Here is a 20,052-nt window from a genome sequence, read left to right on the forward strand (position 1 = left end):
CCTCCCATGCTGCATTTTGGCACGCTGGATTTTGACCAATCTAAGAGGTTTACAGCAACAATATGATGCTGATTTATCTCTCCTTAATAAAAAAGTGATCAGCTGAAACCTGCATCCATCATTCTGTTTATCACTCATGGTGATTTATTAACTAATTATACTTACAGTGGGTCTTTTTCTATAAGTATGGATAATAGAGTGATGTACTACTGGTCCAAGTCATAAATAACACGGCAGTACAGTCTGTTTAATACTTAGACGGAGGACTTGCCCATAACACGGTGCTTTGATTAAGGTAACCAGATGGCTTTGCTTTTCAAGAATTCATACAAATGCCCGTGCATAAAAGCACTTCTCACAATTGAAAGTATGGTGAATAAAAACCCACCTCTGATTCTGATACTGACTTCAACTGGGTGATACAGTTTATGTAAGCAAGCAGCCCAGTTTTTCCTCAACTATTATATCAAATACAATAGACATGTTCCTAAAATATTGTCAAAACCATCCCTATCTCAGTAAAAGCAAACCTCTTCTGGAGGTTTGGGTGCGGGGGGAGCTTTCAGAATTTTTTACTAATTGTTGTTAACCTTTTTGTAAAAAAAAAAGGAAGCTGAGAAAACTAAATGCCTTTATTACATATTTTTTCACTTTATTAATCAGAATCCTCTAACATATTTTTAAGAAGTTGAAGAGGTTTTGACAAAAAGAAAGAAGCAGGAAGTTCCAGTCTGCACACCTAAATTTTGGCCAATCCAAAACATAAACCGTTCCTCTTATTTGTTTATTTGATCTTTATCAAAGGTAAAGAAAGGATGGTATTGAATGACTTGCTGCTTTCCAAGATTGTTTTTATAAAATTGTCCCTCCCCACATTTTGCCCCCAAGCCCCTCAGACGGTATCTAAGAGGCACATACAAGGAGAAGTAAGTCATATAGGACTTCATAAGCCATTTCCAGCAATTTGAATTATCTTTGGAAAAATGGTAACCAGTGGAGCTATTTTAACAGGGAAGTAATAAAGTCCCTGTAACTTGCCCAAGTTAGCATTTTGGGTACAGCTCTTTGAATTGGCTAATTTTTCCAAACATTCTTCAAAGGCAACACTATGTAATTCAAATGCAACATAACTAAGGCATGTAGCACCATGGTCAGATCTGGTTTCTCAAGGAACTATTGATGTGTTAGCTGTAAACCTACAAAATCACAAGGTTTGTTTGCGGATCTGTTTTATCCATTTTCCTTCAACCAATCCAGCTTCTTCGGCTTGGTTGGATGGCTGTAACGACAAGTAACCAGCCATCACGGGTTCCTATTCATAACAGGACCATGTGGCAGCTGATCACAGCTTCTCCTCCCCTTTTCGGGAGCACACAGCATGCAAGGAGGCTGCCGCGTGCTCCTCCTTGCATGGGGTTTCCCTGTGAGCCCTGCCTGTTGGGCTAATTGGAGTAGAATAATGCCATGACATGTCTTACACAAGCTATGTCTGCTTCCTTAACCCCATTGCTGAAACCCAGGCTCCCTTGAAAGGAAGAAAGGAAAGGGTCCCAGGAAGGATGCTTCCTTAACCCAGTTGCTGAAAACCAGGCTCCCTTGAAAGGAAAAAAAAAGGAAAGGGTCCCAGTAAGGGTGCTTCCTTAACCTTATTGCTGAAACCCAGGCTCCCTTGAAGGGAAGAAAGGAAAGGGTCCCAGGAACAAAAAGGGGGGGCTTGTAAGTTCCCCATTGCCACCAATGGGCCAGGTCTAGCCGTATTTTGTGGGGGGTGCACAAAAATGGATACGGGTGTCTTCTGGAATCCAGCCAGCAGAAATGGATCAAGGTTCAGCCAAAATGCACAAGCCTAAAAATCACTGTATTGTCAAAGGCTTTCATGGCCGGAATCACTGGGTTGATGTAGTTTTTTCGGGCTATATGGCCATGGTCTAGAAGCATTCTCTCCTCAGAGGTAGTGACCTCGCTACCTCTGAGGATGCTTGCCATAGATGCAGGCGAAATGTCAGGAGAGAATGCCTCTAGACCATGGCCATATAGCCCGAAAAAACTACATCAACCCACTAAAAATCACCGCTGATCACCCCAGAAATCTATGCCTCCAAGATCAGAGCTGAAGTACACCCAAACTGTGTATCTGTGTCTTCAAGGGGAGTGTAATCTAATCTATCATGGTCTGAATTGCTTTTCCCCAATCTGCATTTCAACTGATGAGAAGCACCTGCATTTTGTCTGGATTTTGTTTCAGTTTTTATGTCTCAATTCATCCAGTTCATTACCAATAACTAGCAGTAGTTTAAAACCAAGTCATACTCTTCGATTAGGGCTGAGAAGGAAAATAGAATTGGATGCATCGTGACGACCCTGGACCCTAAAACTCTGGACAACCTCTCCCAGATAAATAGATATTAAATATTCTTGATCTGAAGTAGCTGCAAAACAAGGTATACAGGTAGGGAAATACAGACCTTTCTATGTTTGGTTAGCAAACAAGATGAATGCTACTTACAAAAGTATATTCAAAAGATATACAGTTTGTCATATCATTCTTATGCTGAAAAAAAAGCCTCCAGGAACTTCTGAGACTCTAAATCTCTCCTTAGCTTCAACTTCATCCATCAAAGTAGCTTTATAATGTTTGTCATGCTGTAAGCTAACCCAAACACATATGCAGATGATCCCTAGTGGGCATAAAGATATGTGGCCAGTCATCTTGTCTCATTCAAAGATATTTTGATGTGACTCTATTAAATAACAATGCTTATTTCTATTCTCAAGGTGAGAAGGACAGGTCTGAAAACTTCTCCATACTCATGTACTCTAAAGATGCCATCTAGAGTTGGATTGAAACATTATCTGGGCAAAACATACATGCCAATGAACACTATGCAGGATTATTTATTTGTATGGTGGAAGAAGGAGGGCTTAATACCACTTGTTTGGAGATCTACCCTTAAAGGATTCCCACATATAAACAGCCTTCACTGAATCATTCCCCTCCTTTACCTGGTCTCCATTTTAGTGTTGAAACTAATTGGGACAAAAATAATAATTAAAATGGCTAGGAGGGGAGAATTGGCAGTACAGTGCAATCTCTACTTAAGAGTGTTCTAACTACTCAAAAGCATTTTGAGTTAAGAGCTGTCACTTGCCCTGGTTTTGCTTTGACATGTGAGCTGCATTTTGAGTTAAAAGCTAGTGCCAGAGGGAGCACTAACAAAAGATTAGGGCTTGAAGGGGGCTGCCTCTGTGCCTTGTGCTCTTGTCTGCTACGAGGAACCTTGGGTTAATTGATTTTCTATGGTTTTTATTCCTGGTATGTTTGGCTTAATGAAGAGAGAGAGCGCAAGAGAGGGAGGAAATCTGGAATGAGTACAATATGAAAAAAATGATGTTTCTGACTCTTCACTTCGTGCTTTGTGCTTCCTTGCCACAATTTTATACTTCTACCATTTTAAAGTTGATCTTTTTTTTTAATTGTTCCATGTGAATATGCAGGTGTTGCCTTGCTATTACCAAGCAAATGTGGGCAACCACATTTTGTTGCCTCAAATGTGCTTCCTTGCCACAACTTTGTGCTTCTACCATTTGAAAGTCAATCTGGGAAAGTGAGTAGCTCTACTAGTAATCAATCGTATTTTTCTTTAAGATGTCACAAAACATTTTCTTGGTTTGTTGTTGTTTTTGCAACAGAATAACACAAATGGAAATTAGTTTAGAAACCAATAATTACAAGAAACTATGTAACAGAAAGGTTGAGAAACTGGGGAGAACATGTTTCAACTTTCCAAGCCACAAAACCAAATCAGGTATATTTATGTAGTAATGCCTGTGTCCGGCTTTTGCTTCATAAGCCAAAAATCAGTTTAACACAAGCTCACCTCAGGTGCTCAGGAATTTATTTTTTTTGTAACCTGTTTATCAACTGGTATTGCCTGAAGCAAGGGGTACCCTATCCACTTATTCCCTTAGTGTTGATTGCATTATGCTTTCTAAACGTTATCATTCACATCCAAATTTCAAGGATTCCCCTAATGAGCTGCAATTAGTTCTCATGCCCTTTTAACAAAATAATATATTATAGGCTATCTTTCTGCTATCAATGTTGATTTCTAATCATTGTTGTGATTACCACAGCCTCTATCATGGCAAAATATTCAAAACATTCTAAAAGCAAGCAACCGAAGTGATGAGTATTGTGCATTAAAAAAGTTGAGCACGCTAAAACTGCTAAGATCACTTCTTTTCTTGTCTTCTCCACTTTCATCTTCTATGTGGTAAAATACTATTATATGGGCATCAAATTGCATTTTCATTTAATCCCAGTGGTTGGAATCCTGATGGGGACATATGCACCTGGAATTCAGGGTTAGTTGCATATTCTGGATAGTGTAAAATCTGCCTCCCCTGAGAGGGGCTGCTATGGCCATTGAATGACTATCAGAGGGCAAGGAAGTGAGACAAGCACATCCCAGTTATAATTATTTGGTGGAAAGAAGGAAAATGAATATCTCAAAATCTTGACAGGTACACATGGGAAAATAAAGTCCTTAACATGGGGCACATCTACACTGACCATCTAATGTGGAAGAACTGCAGATCAGCTCCATGGCAACCAAAGATCGCACAGAGCTGATTCAAGGTTATGTGGGGCAAGGCCAACAGGCTTGGAAAGCCCAAGGACATGGAATAACACTTATCATCCCCTTCCATTTTCCATGTCATAGCAGTCACCAACCACAAGATAGAGCCAACTGGTCAACCATTGTCTGCAGTGACATCAGCCAGGGCAACAGGTTGATTGGGAAAGGAAGGAGGGAAAGGAGGAGAGATTTCTCCCCCACCCCCCCCCCCCAAATCACCCACATTATCCTGGCCAATGTCACTGTAGATGATGGCTGACCAGTAAGACCCATACCTCATCTAAAGACTGCTGTGACACAGAGAGTGGGAAAAGATGGTAAAGGTGGCTGAATTGGGTAGTCAGGACTTCTCTTTCAACAGCCTACACTTTTCTTATGATTTCCATTTTGACTGTGAAATATAAAGATCTACATATTTTCAACATTCCAGGGTAGCTAGTGAGGCAGACGAATCATCTCTACCCCTTTCTTTCTGTTTTGGTTTTTAGATACACATGTAAGTGATTCTGGAGGCAAGTGATTTCTATAGCTACATCACCTAGAGTATAATCCCATTCTTTCCCTGACCAAGCCTAATTGCATTGTTTACTGTAGCCATACTGCTGCAACCCAACACTAAAAGTCTGCTTTTCTCCAGGTCTCATTTTTCACACTCACAATGTCATTGAATACAAAAAAATCCTCCCATCTAAGGGGAAGACAAGAAAAGGGATGGCTGTGCTCCTATAAAAAAGAACAGAAATTCCACCAGAGGTTGACCATAGAAACATAGTGAGAACATTTCCCTATACATTGCAAGGTCCTCCTGTGTGATTCTATGGTTGTTGATGATGATGATATGCAGAAATCGTATTACACAATGAGTCCTGGGATGAATTCCTCATATAATACGTTGCCCTACTGTACAGATAAATAAACAAGCAGTGGTAGAGTAAAGGAAATTAAAGTAGGGAGAGTCTTTCATTCCTGTATGTGGTGAATTCTTCCCTTACTCTCATGTCTGTTCCTATCCACTCCATGTCCTTAGAGCAAGTTAAGCACCACTTTCTGTTTGCTGAGGAGGGAAAAATGACTCTTAATGTATAAGTGCTCTTTGAGTACCTAAAAATCCTCATTTGAAGTGCACTGATGTAACAGGTCAAGTACTTTTGCTGAAATGTGTTTCCATAAGACACCCACGGGAATTAGTAATTGTGACATGGTGGGTTATTCATGTATTAATTTTGAAATCCAACCATAAAATACATTGAGAATTTTGCAGTTTGTGCTTCATGGAATCCCATAACATATTGCATTTCTTCAGAGGTGTTCCGGCTACAAACTATCAAAGGGGGAAATAAACCTTCAAGAAAAAAAATGGACCTAAATGTCATGAGAAGATGGGTACGAATGGATTGACAGATAGGGTTTGAAAGTTGGTAGACAAATTGCAATGGCATAATTATGGACCAATAGATCAACTGGCTGGTTCAAGATTGGAAATGAAATCCTAGGTGCCAGCTTCGTTCCATTCAAAATTTAATTGCTTTTAAACACAGGTCATCATAACTGAAAAACATAGAGGTTATGCAAATATCAAATAACAAAGTTAAAATATAAAATACTAGCCGTCCCCTGCCATGCATTGCTGTGGCCCAGTCTGTCTATATGTGTCTTGTGTGCGTATATGTTTGTGTTTATGTGTGTGTTTGCATATATGTGTGTTGTTTTTCACATGTGTTGTAATGTAAAAAAAATGGCTTTTAAGTCTCTTCTGCTGTGTTTTTCAGTGTTATAATGAGCAATGGTCACTTGTTGGCCTGATAGGTGCATTGTGTCCAAATTTGGTATCAATTCGTCCAGTAGTTTTTGAGTTATGCTAATCCCACAAACGAACATTACATTTTTATTTATATAGATAACATACATGCCAGCTTGATTCAATACCTATTGAGGGCAGCAGGCCAAGAGGAGTGGCACAATTGCAATTTATTGACTTTTTGCATTCAGTTTCTTTGGGTTAAAACACATTCATCTGTTTTATACTGCTAGTAGAAGACAAGATAGCCAGATTTGCAAAAGTAAAATGTGGGAGGATTTTGCAAAGCAGCTGCTAAACAAAAGCTGTTGTGTTTATGTAAGCAGTAATCCTGGTTTTTATGGCACTTAACCAAGTTACTATGTCATCTGAATCAGATTACCTGAAAGATCACCTTATCTCATATATATCTGCCCCCACAGTGAGATCTTCAAATGCCCAATTCAATATTCCCTCTTCAAATGAGGTTAACCAGATACTTGCCAAAAGGAGAGTGGTGGTGGCACTATTTATGTCAAATCATCACTCTCCAGAAGGCTTGGCACAGCATATCCTTCTTATCTTTACAGCTCCTACTGAATATCTTCTTCTTCACCCAGTCCTTTTAAATGACTGCCATTTTAAACAGATTCTGAACTTTCACTGTGTTTGACTGTGTTTTATTTTGAAGATGAAAATTTTCTTATATTTTTTTTATTTTCAAGTTTTTAATTATGCATTTTAGTGGCTTTTTAAAATGGTGGTGATGATGATTTATCTGTATCCAACCTTTCTCCCAGTTTGGGGAATCAAGGTGGGTTACAATTCTTTAATGATGATCTTGTAGTTTATATGACTTCCAAAAGAAATGGTGTTCATGATGGTTAATGCACATTTTTGGCTGTATTTTCCAGGAAGGCACTGGCAAACCTTTTCTGAACCTGAGATAGGGGCATCTTAGGATAACCATAGGTTGGAAACTATGTAAAAACTCACAGTAACAAATACATTATTTGTAGACATTCATATATTCACAAGAATATTTGCACTGTATGCATTTTTGAAATGCATACATTTTTAGGGGACCATTATTCAAGAATTATTTTAAAAAATGAAATATTTAAATTTTCAAACAATAGTGCATCCAGTCTACATTCATCTTTGTATGGTACACATTTGTGGGATGAATCCAATGAAATTAACTCCTCTCATATCCCCGGTGTTACAGTCTTATTGTGTTCACAGTGATCTGTGACTGTAAATACAAATTATAGAATTGGAAGAGACCACATGGACCCTGCCCTGGCCCTGCCATGCAGGAAATGCATAAAGTACCCCTGACAGATGAAATGCAACCTCTGTTTAAAAGTTTCCAAGGAAGGAGCCTCCACCACACTATGAGGCAGAGAGTTCCACTGCTGAATAACTCTTGCAGTCAGAAAGTTCTTCCTAATGTTCAGGTGGAATCTCCTTTCCTGTAATTCGAAGCAATTGCTCTGAGCTCCAGTGCAACAGAAAACAAGTCTGCTTCCTCTTTTTTATGGCATCCTTTCACATATTTATACATGGCTATCATGTCTGCCCTCAATCTTCTCTTCTACAGGCTAAACATGCCCAGTTCTTTAAGATGATCCTCATAGAGCATGGTCTCTAGACCTTTCATCATTTTAGTTCCTCTCCTCTGGACACATTCCAGGTTGTCAATATCTCTTTTAAACTGTGGTACTCAGAATTGGACACAGTATTCCAGTTGAGGTCTAACAAAGCAGAATACAAAGGCAGCATGAGTTCCCTCAATCTAGACACTATACTCCTTTTGATGCAGTCCAAAATCCCATTGACTTTTTTAGCTGTTACATCACAATGTTGGTTCATTTTCAACTTGCTCACAAAGTCTCCAAGATCTTTCTCACATTGACTGCTGTCAAGCCAGGCATCCCCCATTTTGCATCTTTGCTATACTCAAGGTCTAATACAGAATAAAAGTATTGAATGTCGGCATTTTATACATACAACCAAAGCTGAACAAAATTAAAATAATGCACATCCAATCGTCAGTCTACAGAAGAGAGAGCTGCGTAGATAGCTCTGGCATTTAGAGATGCTGGCTAGCTTTCCAGTCGGTTATTTTAATATGAAGTGAATTGTACAAATTGCATAAGATGCAAATATAATTTTCATATTAATACTATTATTAGCCTTACTATCATAAAACTGAGCTTTCTATACCAGTAATTAACAAAGGAAGCCTAATTCAGATAGTTATAATTATTATATCCTTGCCTTCTTTCTCACGTGCTAATGTAGCTTGTCAATTTTGACATAATAGCATAATCCTATCATTTGTTCTCTTATTCAGCTAACGACTGGATGGCCAATATTCTCTAATTTTTTGCGCAACACACTCTTGCAGCAGTAACCATGTATGAAATTAATTCATGATAGTTAGGTGGTATTTCCCTTGAATAAGTTAACAAGAAGATTAATGGATCTCAATGCATTTGTAAGCTTGTGATCCTCTCAATAGCGGCATTAATTTTATTCCAGACTGTTACAGTTTTTAACTATGTAGTATTCTAAAGCATGGTTGCTTTAAAATTGTATGGCATAGTTGGGTGTCTACGACTGCTGTTTAATTTTATATTGAACCATTACATCATGCTCTGTATGTGTAAGCTACGAAGCATATGTTTCCTATGCTGGTTGTATTACCATTGAACTGATATGATTACTACAATGCCAATACCATACTGTAGTGAAAATATTATATTATTCCCCCATTATCTCTCACTCACTTAAGGATATTTATTTCTAAGGCAACCATCTTTGGATTATGCCAGATCCTAAAATTTCAGGGACAAAATCGTAGACCTAGACATGAATTTCTTGTAATGTCACAGGAAGTGATATTACAAGGATGATGTGACAAGGGGCAACATCAACCACAATGGTACCAAGTATGCCATTTAAAGGGCTACTGTTACATTGCTACATAGGAGAGTTGGCAAAGTGCCAGTGTGCATTCTGCATTAATGTGTATCACATACTGGTGTGCATTGTGCACTGATGTACATCAATCCCAAGTTCATCTTCACAGTTCACTACCAAGGCTTTTCATGTCCCTATTGCTTAACTATGTATACATGAAGTTATGTTATATAAAAGGCAGTATAGGATTCCAGCAACCAAGCACAACACATGAAAGAAATATAAATGCAACCTTTAAGGTAGTCCTTTCTCCCTGAGGTTCCTCCTCCTCGACGTGAGAACTACAGAGAAAATCTGGCATTTGTGTAACACATTATCAGGAAGGATGCTGGATTTTTACATTAAAATATTAACACTTTGATATACCTTATTTTATATTATTAAATTTATGCACATTTTCTGGTTGTGAGTTGTGTTGTTTTCCAAAAGAACAGAAGAATGTTATATAGTGGTAGACAGGGAAAGATTTAAAGAAACAAATATAATTTTCTCTGCTTTCTGGCCAAGGTTTTGAAACCTTTGTCTTAAATTGTCTGTGGTTAACTGAATTGTCCAGCAAGAGCTCAAAAGAATTTACATCCTGGCATATTTGATGAAGATAAAATATGGAAAGAAATGAGAATAACACCTTGCCAATTGAAAGTAAGCTCTTAGGCACACTATTTGAGATGAATCAGTGCCCAAGATGCATTTAAAAGAATCATGCTGGGGTGAGACAGCTGATCTTATTAGAAGGCAATGTGGTTAATGTATTTTTACTACTCAGAAAAGCAAGGAGAATGTAACAAGTTCCAGAGATGCAGCACTTATTGAGTTCACTTTCTTTTGGGAAGAGGTCAATGGAAGCTTTGGAGCTTGAAAAATATTACTTTTTTTGGACTAGGGATCCCAACTTTCCCAGCAAGTATGGCTACTAGCCATGATGGATAGGGGATTCTTGATTCCACTTGGCAGCAGTGATCCACTGCAGGTTAGACTGATTACTGTAATGCATAGTTGTGGGCTGACCTAGAAAATAGCTCAGATATTTCAACAAGGTCAGAATCTGGCTGCTAGGTGTCTGAGTAGTTTATCTCTCCAGAATGATCTGAATTATATCATTTCGAAGGACTTCATTACACACAATAAAATCAGCATTTCTACACATTTAAAAATCAGCAACTCACAGAGCCCATCACATGATGCAAGCTTCAACTGTGGGTTCCAGGTATTTCACTGTTTCTAAAGTGTGAGTTTTTCCCATGATTCCTATGTTGATTGGTAACCTACTTCTTTGTTATAGTTCAGCCTGTGATTGTGTCAGATGTCAATGGAGATGATGGTTTTCCTGGGCCTGTGCCTGACGTCAGTGGGGATGAGGGTTTTCCTGGGCCTGAGTCAAGCACAGGCCTTGCTAAGAGGCCCAGGGTTCCTCATGAGCAGAGTGCTTTTCCTGTAGATTCCCAAGGTCAAATTCTTGGAAGAGGTCCACAGCAGTCTTTCTCTGAGAAACTGTCTTCTGAGGATGATTTGTCAGGTGCAGAATTTAATGAGTTTGAAGATAATAGACAAGACTTTTTCTCATCAAGATCACCAAATGTCAGAAAAGAGAGATAAGAAATCCTTATCTGGTTGTAAAGGCAAACAGAATGCTTTCCTTTCATTTCATAAGACAGGAGAAGCTTTAAATGAGACATGGATAGGATTTGAGCTCAGTGTCGTCAACGTTGATCTTTCATGACAGTTTTGTTTCCAAATGGATTTCTAGTTTCATGTTTCAAGTTTTGCCAAGTTCCTGTTCTAGGTTTTGGATCTCCATGCTGTCTTGCTCTTTTCGATTTTGCATTGTGGATCTTGAGCTTTTACCTTTGTACCTTGAAGTTCAGGGACTATTTCTTAACTTTGGAGAATACTGTTTTATACTATCCCGTTTCTATCGTTTTTATTCCTTTGCTATCATATATCCTTCAATAAATTGCTTGCTGATTTTGCTATACTGGTGTGATGTTTAAGGACAGTGGTGTTCCTGCTCTGGGACACAACATTCTTTTTTAATTCCTCGCATAGAGACATTTAAAAATGTCAGATTTAACAAGTGATTGGAAATCCTGCCCCCCCCCCTTGCCCATTTGTAAATAAAATGATTACATTTGTCATCATGGAGAGAAGAGTAGAGATGGGCAGTATTGTTTCTTCTGCCATTGTCATTTGGGGATTGAGGAGGAAGGAAATATAATAGATCCCTTTCAAATGTAAAATAAATAGATTTTGCTTTTTATTTTAGAGATAGCTGTGCTTATATAGTAAATGAAATATGCCTTATGCTTCAGGGATTTATTATGTCATGTTCACCTATCTCCCATGTGATGGCAAATCAAACAGATAAATCCTAAAGAAAGTAGAGAAAGGCTTAGAAATGTAGAGAAATGGGGGTAGGAAAATCTATTTAATGTCAAAATGGGATGTGCGGAAGCTTAAGGAAAAACCAATGATCTAGGACGTTTTACTTATCCCATAATTGAAGCCTCTAAAAGAATAACATTGACTAATAAGCCCAGTTCAAGGTGTTGTTGTTGCTGTTGTTTGCTGTCAAGAGAGACCTCCAGGAGCCCCAGATATCAACTGTCTTGCTCTACTCTTGCAAACTCAAGGGCTAAGGCTTCCTTAATTGTGTCATGCCATCTTAATCCATCTTCAACTGTTTCAATGTCCATGTTACCCATCAGATCATCTGAGATTTTTATCTTCCTTTTTTTACTAGGGGCTGCAGTAGCGTTGCGGGTTAAACCACTAGCTGTAGAGAATCTGCTGACTGGAGGATTAGCAGTTGAGCTCCCAATTGTAAGCCCTATGGTCTGCCTATGTAGCAGTTCAAAAGCATGTAATGTAAGTAGATCAATAGATACCACCTTAGCAGGAAAGTGAAAGGGTACCCCATACAGACATGCCAGCAACAGATTGGAGAAGTCTATGGACAACAGGCTTCCTGGCATAAAAAATGGAACAAAAGCAGCTCCCCATGGCCGGAGTTGAGTATCACCTCCAGACATCAGAAATGAAAGGAGAAGGCTTTTACCTTTGTCTGTGTATTGTATGTCATTGTTTACTGTATTAAAAGGCATTTCATGGTTGCATTATATATGTAAAACTGTAATCCTCTCTGAGTCCCTCTGGGGAGATAAAGCGAAATATAAATAAAGTGTATTATTATTAGTGTATTACTATCCAGCTGTAATCTTGCCTTTGCACTTTCTTAAAGAGCAGCTCCAATTCTTTGCTATTTTCTGCATGCAATATGGTGCCCTCTGAATATTTTACATTGCCTATGTTCCTTTCTTTACATGTCATCCTTCTTTCCTCTAGGTCTAATCCTGCTTTCCATATGATATGTTCTGCATATAAATTAAGCTGGCAGGGTGCTTGTTTGACCCCATTGTCAATGGTAAACCATTTTGCTTCTCCATATTGTGTTTTGACAGGGAAGACATCAAGGCAGTCAGCCCTATTTCTTTTAGAGATAAGCAGAGAAGATCTTTTTTTTCCCTGCATGCACTACATATAAATGCAAAGGAAGATGACTGAAATGCCCTCCGAGTGGTAGCTGTCAAAGGAGCAGTGAATCTTTCCACTGTGCTGAACCCTGTCCTTAAAATTGTCTCCGCATCTTGGATACAAACTCCATCCAAGATGCTGAATCTCTTTGGGAGGAAAGGTTCAGCAACTTGGATAGCTCCTTTAAAGATCAGACTAAAATCAAGCATGAATGCAGCACCCCTTTGGCATGGAAGCCATCACTGCTTTTTCAAAACATCAGGATCACAGACCTTTGAGTGCTTAAAGCCTTGGGCAGTAAGGCGCATAGGGTTCTCTGAAAGATGTTTTATGGCCCTCAACACATCTACTATCCTTCCAAGAAAGATTAGCCCGGTCAAAAGGGAAGGTGGATTTCAGGTCCTGAAATTCCAGGTATAAAAATTACTTTAAAAGTTGTTTTTAAGGCCTTTCTGTAGTATTTAACATCAAAATGTACCAATTTTGGAGAACCAAAAATGAACTTACATCCACTTAAGGGGGAAATATTTTTGCACTTGTTAATGCTGTCCCAGGGAGTCCCCTAGCATTCAAGTGGCCCCTGGACCAGCCACAGTCACCCACCCCTGTTTTCAAGTACAGTATGATCCCCGTATCCATGGGGAGATACATTCCTAGACTTCCTGTAGATACATGAAACTGGATAATAGCAAGCCCTATTAGCAAAAAAAATCTTCTAGCCCAAGAATTCCATGGACATGCATGGAAGATTTAGAAAATACCTAGAAATGTCATATTTTGTGAGATGTGAATAAATGAAACCACAGATATGTCCAGATATTTTCTCTTTTGGTTGTTGTAGGTTTTTTGGGCTATATAGCCATGTTCTAGAAGCATTCTCTCCTGACGTTTTGCCTGCATCTATGGCAAGCATCCTCAGAGGTTGTGACCTCACAACCTCTGAGGATGCTTGTCATATATGCAGGCAAAACGTCAGGAGAGAATGCTTCTAGAACATGGCCATATAGCCTGAAAAATCTATAACAACCCAGTGATTCCATCCATGAAAGCCTTTGACAATATTTTCTCTTCTTTCTTTTTTTTACACAAATCTGTCTCATATCCAGTTTAGCCTTGGAGCGGCATAGAGTGTTTTAAGGCACCAGCTATTCTAACATGAGAATAAGTGCTATTCATCTTTGCTCTTGATGTTGTTAAAGACCTGATCAACTCAAGAAATAATCTGTTCATAAGAAATGAGTGTAAGCAGTTTAAAGATTAATTTGCTCTCTAAACAAAGAAATCGTTAAGAGGATAAAGAAAATGCCAAAGCCTCATTCTGGGTCACATTTATGTATGTATGTATGTATGTATGTATGTATTTATTTATTTTCTTGTAATGTCCCCATACTTTTGCTATCTGGGGTACCTAAATCACAGAGCTAGAGAGAACTTGGAGCTTTTCATCACCAAACTAAGAATAAGTTGAAGAGGAAAAGCAATGCCTGTTTTCTCTGCTTGTTGTTGTTTTGAAGGACAGCAGTGCCACCTGCTGGAACATTCCTCTAACTTTTTTCTTCTTCATACTTTCCAACTTTATGACCACACCATCAGGTTAGTAATAATTATGCATTAAAAATGCCTGTTGATAGCGAGAACTACACAAGGGAGTAATGTGACCACTGTGATGTCCATCAACCTTTTGATTCCCCACATAAATGAATGGCCTCATCTCCTGCTGACTGAAGGCAGCCATCCATGAGAGTAGAGATTATATGTAACTCCTTCCCTTTTCACCAAAGATGATGTATAATTGTGTGTGTGGCCAAAATACCCTAAAATAATTGAAGCACCTTCCATCTATGATTGACAACTGACATTCAGAGAAGCTATGGAAATGGACAAATTAACTAGAGCTAGAATAATGAAGGGGAGCTCTCTAAGCATTAAGTAGAGAGATATTTTAAGCAATGAGTAGTCTCTGTAAACAAAAATAAGCGTTGGATATTTAAATTACTCTTTTTTTACCAAATGGAATGCAAGAAGACTTAAGAAGAACCTGTACCTCAACGAGAGGGAATACATTAATATCTTTGTATTTATTGTTTAATTGGATTGTGTTATGTTTGCTTGGTTTGTGTGTGCCTTTTCTTCTTTGTATCTTATGGTGTTGCATTTTTTTCTTTCTTTATGAAAACTAGCAAAAATATTCCAAAATAAAATACCCTAAAAGCACTGTATCTCATGTGATCTTGGAAGTTAAGCAGTGTTGATTCCAATTAGGACTTGGATGCGAGACTGCCAATGAACACCAGATCCTATAGGCTATATTTCAGAGGAAGGAACAAGGTGGCATGCCAGATAGATGATAGATCATCATCATAGGCTATCACTCATGGCTGAGTATGATTGCCTACTAAGTGTAGGGTCTTGGCGGTGGGTCCATAGGTGACTGTAGAGGCCTATTCTTGATCTGCATGTTCTTTCACAGTGAATATGTGGACTTCCAGGTAGTCCCAACAAGGGCTGGCTAGACGCACCTTCTTCTTGACACATTTCTCTCTTTCACCCTCCATTTGTGCCTCTCTGAAATCTACAGCACTTTTGGTAACAGCTGACTTCCAGTTGGAACACTCGAGGGACAGGGCTTCCCAGTTCTCGGTGTCTATGCAACAGTTTTAAGGTTATCTTTAAGCCTATCTTTAAATCTCTTTTCCTGTCCACCAACATTACGTTTTCCGTTCTTGAGTTGAAAGTGTAGTAACTGCTTTGGGAGCCAGTGATGGGGCATTCTGATAATGTGGCCAGTCCAGTGAAGTTGATGGCAGAGGATCATTGCTTCAATGCTGGTGATCTTTGCTTCTTCCAGAATAGTGACATTTGTCCGCCTGTCTTCCCAAGAGATCTGCAGAATTTTTTGGAGGCAACACTGATGGAATTGTTCCAGAAGTTGAGTGTGATGCCTATAGATGGTCCACGTTTCACAGACATATAACAGGGTTGGGAGAACAATAGCTTTATATACAAGCATCTTGGTATCCCTATGAAATGTCCCAATCCTCAAACACTCTCTGTATTAGATGATATAGATGATGTAGATGAAATACATAGACATACAAACAGATAGATAATCGATAGGTACATCTCTTGAGAAAGGTAAAGATAAAGGTTTTCCCCTGACATTATTTCCAGTCGTGTCTGACTCTGGGAGTTGGTGCTCATCTCCATTTCTAAGCTGAAGAGCTGGCGTTGTCCGTAGACACCTCCAAGGTCATGTGGCCAGCAAGACTGCATCATTGCCTTCCCGCCAGAGTGATTCCAATTCACATTCTCATGTTTTTGAACAGCTAGCTTGGCAGAAGCTGGAGCTAACAGCAGGAGCTCATGCTGCTCCCCAGATTTGAACCTGCTACCTTTCGGTTAACAAGTTCAGCAGTTCAGCACTTTAACCCACTGTGCCACAATTCATGGGGTTGTCATAAGTTGGGAGACAACCCAAAGGCACATATATGCAAGTATGTATGTGCATGTGTGTGTGTGCATGCAATGTCCAAACAGATGCATATTTGCCAATAGTTATTTCAGTGTCAGTGGCCAATGAATCCACTCTGGATTTTATTTCCAGTTTTTAAAACAACTATCCAAAGTGCAGAAAGTATGTTTGGGGAGCCATTGGAATTCTAAATTATCCATTATATATCTTCTCATTGTTTCCCACTCATGGCAATTATAAGGTGAACCCATCTCTAAATTGCAAATTTCAGAATTCCATGGGATGTTCAAGTGGAACTATAGCACTATAATTGTGTACTGTAAAATGGTTTTGAATCCACCCCAAAACAGAGAAATGCTAGTTTGTAGGTGCTGCTTTACAGAGGCATTTGCCTGTATATTTGTGGATAAATATTGTCTGATTTCTCTATATGCTTAGGATATTACCATGCAGTTTCATATTCCGTTTGCCAGTAGGACCTACTGGGTGTAATATTGTATCTGGTTAGCTCATTTTTGAAGAGCAATTGGAAAAACCCTTCAATGTAATTCATGTATCACACTTGCACATGTATTTGATTATGTATCCAGTTGGGCAACCTTGCCACTGAACACAAGGGTTATGTAGCACTATCAACATGAAACTCCAGGTGCAGCGATTTAGCTAGGACACCCTGATAGAGCTTCTCAGCCATAGTGATATCAGAGTTAATACCTTTGCCCTAACCACCTGTAAAATAGTTAATCCACTGTAATTAGGGTTTGGTGGTTCATGTAATGGGAGTAGTATTTAGGTTGTAGTTATACCAAGTAAGTTTGATGAGGGTTGATGATAGCTGTTGCGGGATGGATCTTGATTTGGAGAATTGCTCCTGGAGTAGTGAGGAAGAAGAAGCTGTAAAGTTTGTATATTTTGTATATACTTTATATACTGCTGCAACAAAAGGAAAGAAAAACCTTCCTGCCTCTGAGGATGCCTGCCATAGATGTGGGCAAAATGTAAAGAGAGAATGCTTCTGGAACATGACCATACAGCCTGGAAAACTCACAGCAACCCTTCCTGCTTATTTGGAGAAGAACAACAGTCTCTGCATGTTTTGTTGTTTGAGTAGAAGACAACTGCAACTGTGTTTTTGGATACCTGGTTCCTTAACTGGGACTAATCGAGTCACTTTCACAAGAACAGGAGTTTATGACTGCATAGAACCCCTGACACCCATTGCTGGAATGAGTCTTAGAGCCTAGTTGCCCTATCCTATATGAAATGAACAGCCCTTGGAAAAGTTACTTTTTTGGACATTAAAACTCTCAGAATCCACTAGACAGCATCGCTAGTGGGGATTGCTTGGTTGTTGACCCTACAAGAAACTTTTCAGAGAAGAAGACGACAGGTGTACAAAAGCCATTCAGTTCCAAAAAGGCTCCCTGAAGTTTCAAGTCTGAAAAACCACTGATGCATCACACTTTCAAGATCAATGAAAAAATGGGGAGAGGCACCATAGATGTGGGGTAAGGAAAAAAGCACTTTTATGATTTCAGATTACAAAAAGCCAGCTGGTTACAACGATACAGATGGCTGGAAAAATAATTAATAAAGCAATGACTTCTACAGGCAAGTTAAGAAAAGGAGAAAAAATGTCACATAGTTTTTCAGGAGAACAATCGTAGCTAATAACCTCATCGGCAAGATTTCTGGACCATGGATTTTTCTCATGAGTTAGCGGAAAAAAGCAATGCTAGCTGTTCACGATTTACAGGATTGTCATCAATTACATTTTAAGACTAGAATTTTGTATCATCAGTAAAGACACATTTTATTTTTATATAGCATCTATAATATACACTTAAGGAGAATGATAGTGTTGTCAGGGAACGTTGTGATGATGAAGAGGGTGTGGGCAGGGTGGCCCAGAAGGAGTTTAATCTGAACGATCTCCAGTGGCTGACAGATTTAAGGCAGGCATTATTCTACATTGTTCTGCAATAGATGGTTACTTACTAAAGAATCAGCTGGGTGGATTTTTGCCTGGTAAACAAAAACGCTGATGATCCTACTGGACAGTGTTATATAAAAATGATTCTGGCCTGCAACTTTTGCTCTTTTGAGACTGGCATCTTCAACATGTTGTGAGCACTGTCAACAGACACTGTGGGAAAGAAAAAACATGTGATAATTCATATTGGCAACTCTGTCAAACTCTGTGCTACTCACATTCTCTTCTCCCTAATGTTAAGTCCAGTGAAATTCCACCCTGTTTTATTTAACTTCACATGAAAATGTATGCGCATTTTAATGTGTATTTTTAAATTCATTTTATGCCTTTTTATATGTACACACAATTATGTGTACGTTTTTCTCTAATATCATATATACTCAAGTATAAGCCAGGGTTTTCAGCCCCTTTTTAAGGCTGAAAAAGCCCCCCTTGGCTTATACTCAAGTCAATGTTATTTATTATTTTACTCTATTTATTATTTTTATTATTATATTTAAATTATTTTACTCTATTTATTATTGTTACTACAATTATTATTTTACTCTATTTATTATTGTTATAATTACATTTATTGTTTTACTTTATTATTACATTGGTTATTTTACTCTATTATTATTACATTTATGATTTTACTCTGTTTGTTATTGTTGTAATTGCATTTATTATTTTACTCTATTATTATTACATTTGTTATTTTACTCTATTATTTTTCTCTGCTTATTATTATTAAATTTATATTTTACTCTATTATTATTACATTTATTATTTTACTGTTATTATTACATTTCCATTATTTTACTCTATTATTATTATTTATTTGAAACACAACAAGATGAGTCCACTCTGCTGCCTGTCATATTGGATCACACGTCGGACACTTCCCAAGTGTCTAGGACTGTGTGATGTATCGGCGAATAATGCATGCAGATCCCAGTAAGGTGGGCTTTTGCAACTGGCAGATGGTAATTTTGTCAGTGCCAATTATGTTTAAGTGCAGGCCAAGGTCTTTAGGCACTGAAGCCAGTGTGCCGATCACCATTGGGACCACCTTTACTGGCTTGTGCCAGAGGCTTTACAGTTCGATTCTCAAATCCTCATATCATGTCAGCTTCTCCAGTTTTTCTCAATCCTGCTGTCACCTGGAATTGCAACATCAATAATCCATACTTTGTTTTTTAACACGATCATGAGGTCAGGAGTATTGTACTCAAAAACTCTGACTGTCTGAATTTGGAAGTCCCAGAGTAGCTTGAAGTGTTCATTCTTTGTAACTTTTTCTGGCTTGTGGTCCCACCAGTTCTTTGTCGAAGGTAGATGGTATTTGTGGCACAAGTTCCAATGAATCATCTGAGCAACGGTATTATGCCTCTGCTTGGAGTCTGCACAATCTTCTTGCAGCAGCTGAGGATGTGATCTATTGTTTCAGCTACTTCCTTGCAGAGTCTATATTTGGGATCTGTCACTGACTTTTCATTTATGGCATTGGTTCTAATGGCTTGTTCTTGGGCTGCCAGAATCAGGCCCTCCGTCTCCTTCTTCAAAGTTCCATTTATGTGCCACATCCATGTTTTTCTTTGTCAATTTGGCTCTCAATTTTTCCCAGGAACTGTCCATGGATAGACTTCTTTTGCCAGTATTCTCTTCTGCT

Source organism: Anolis sagrei, chromosome 4 (genome assembly GCF_037176765.1).
Source record: "Anolis sagrei isolate rAnoSag1 chromosome 4, rAnoSag1.mat, whole genome shotgun sequence".
NCBI classification, from domain to species: domain Eukaryota; kingdom Metazoa; phylum Chordata; class Lepidosauria; order Squamata; family Dactyloidae; genus Anolis; species Anolis sagrei.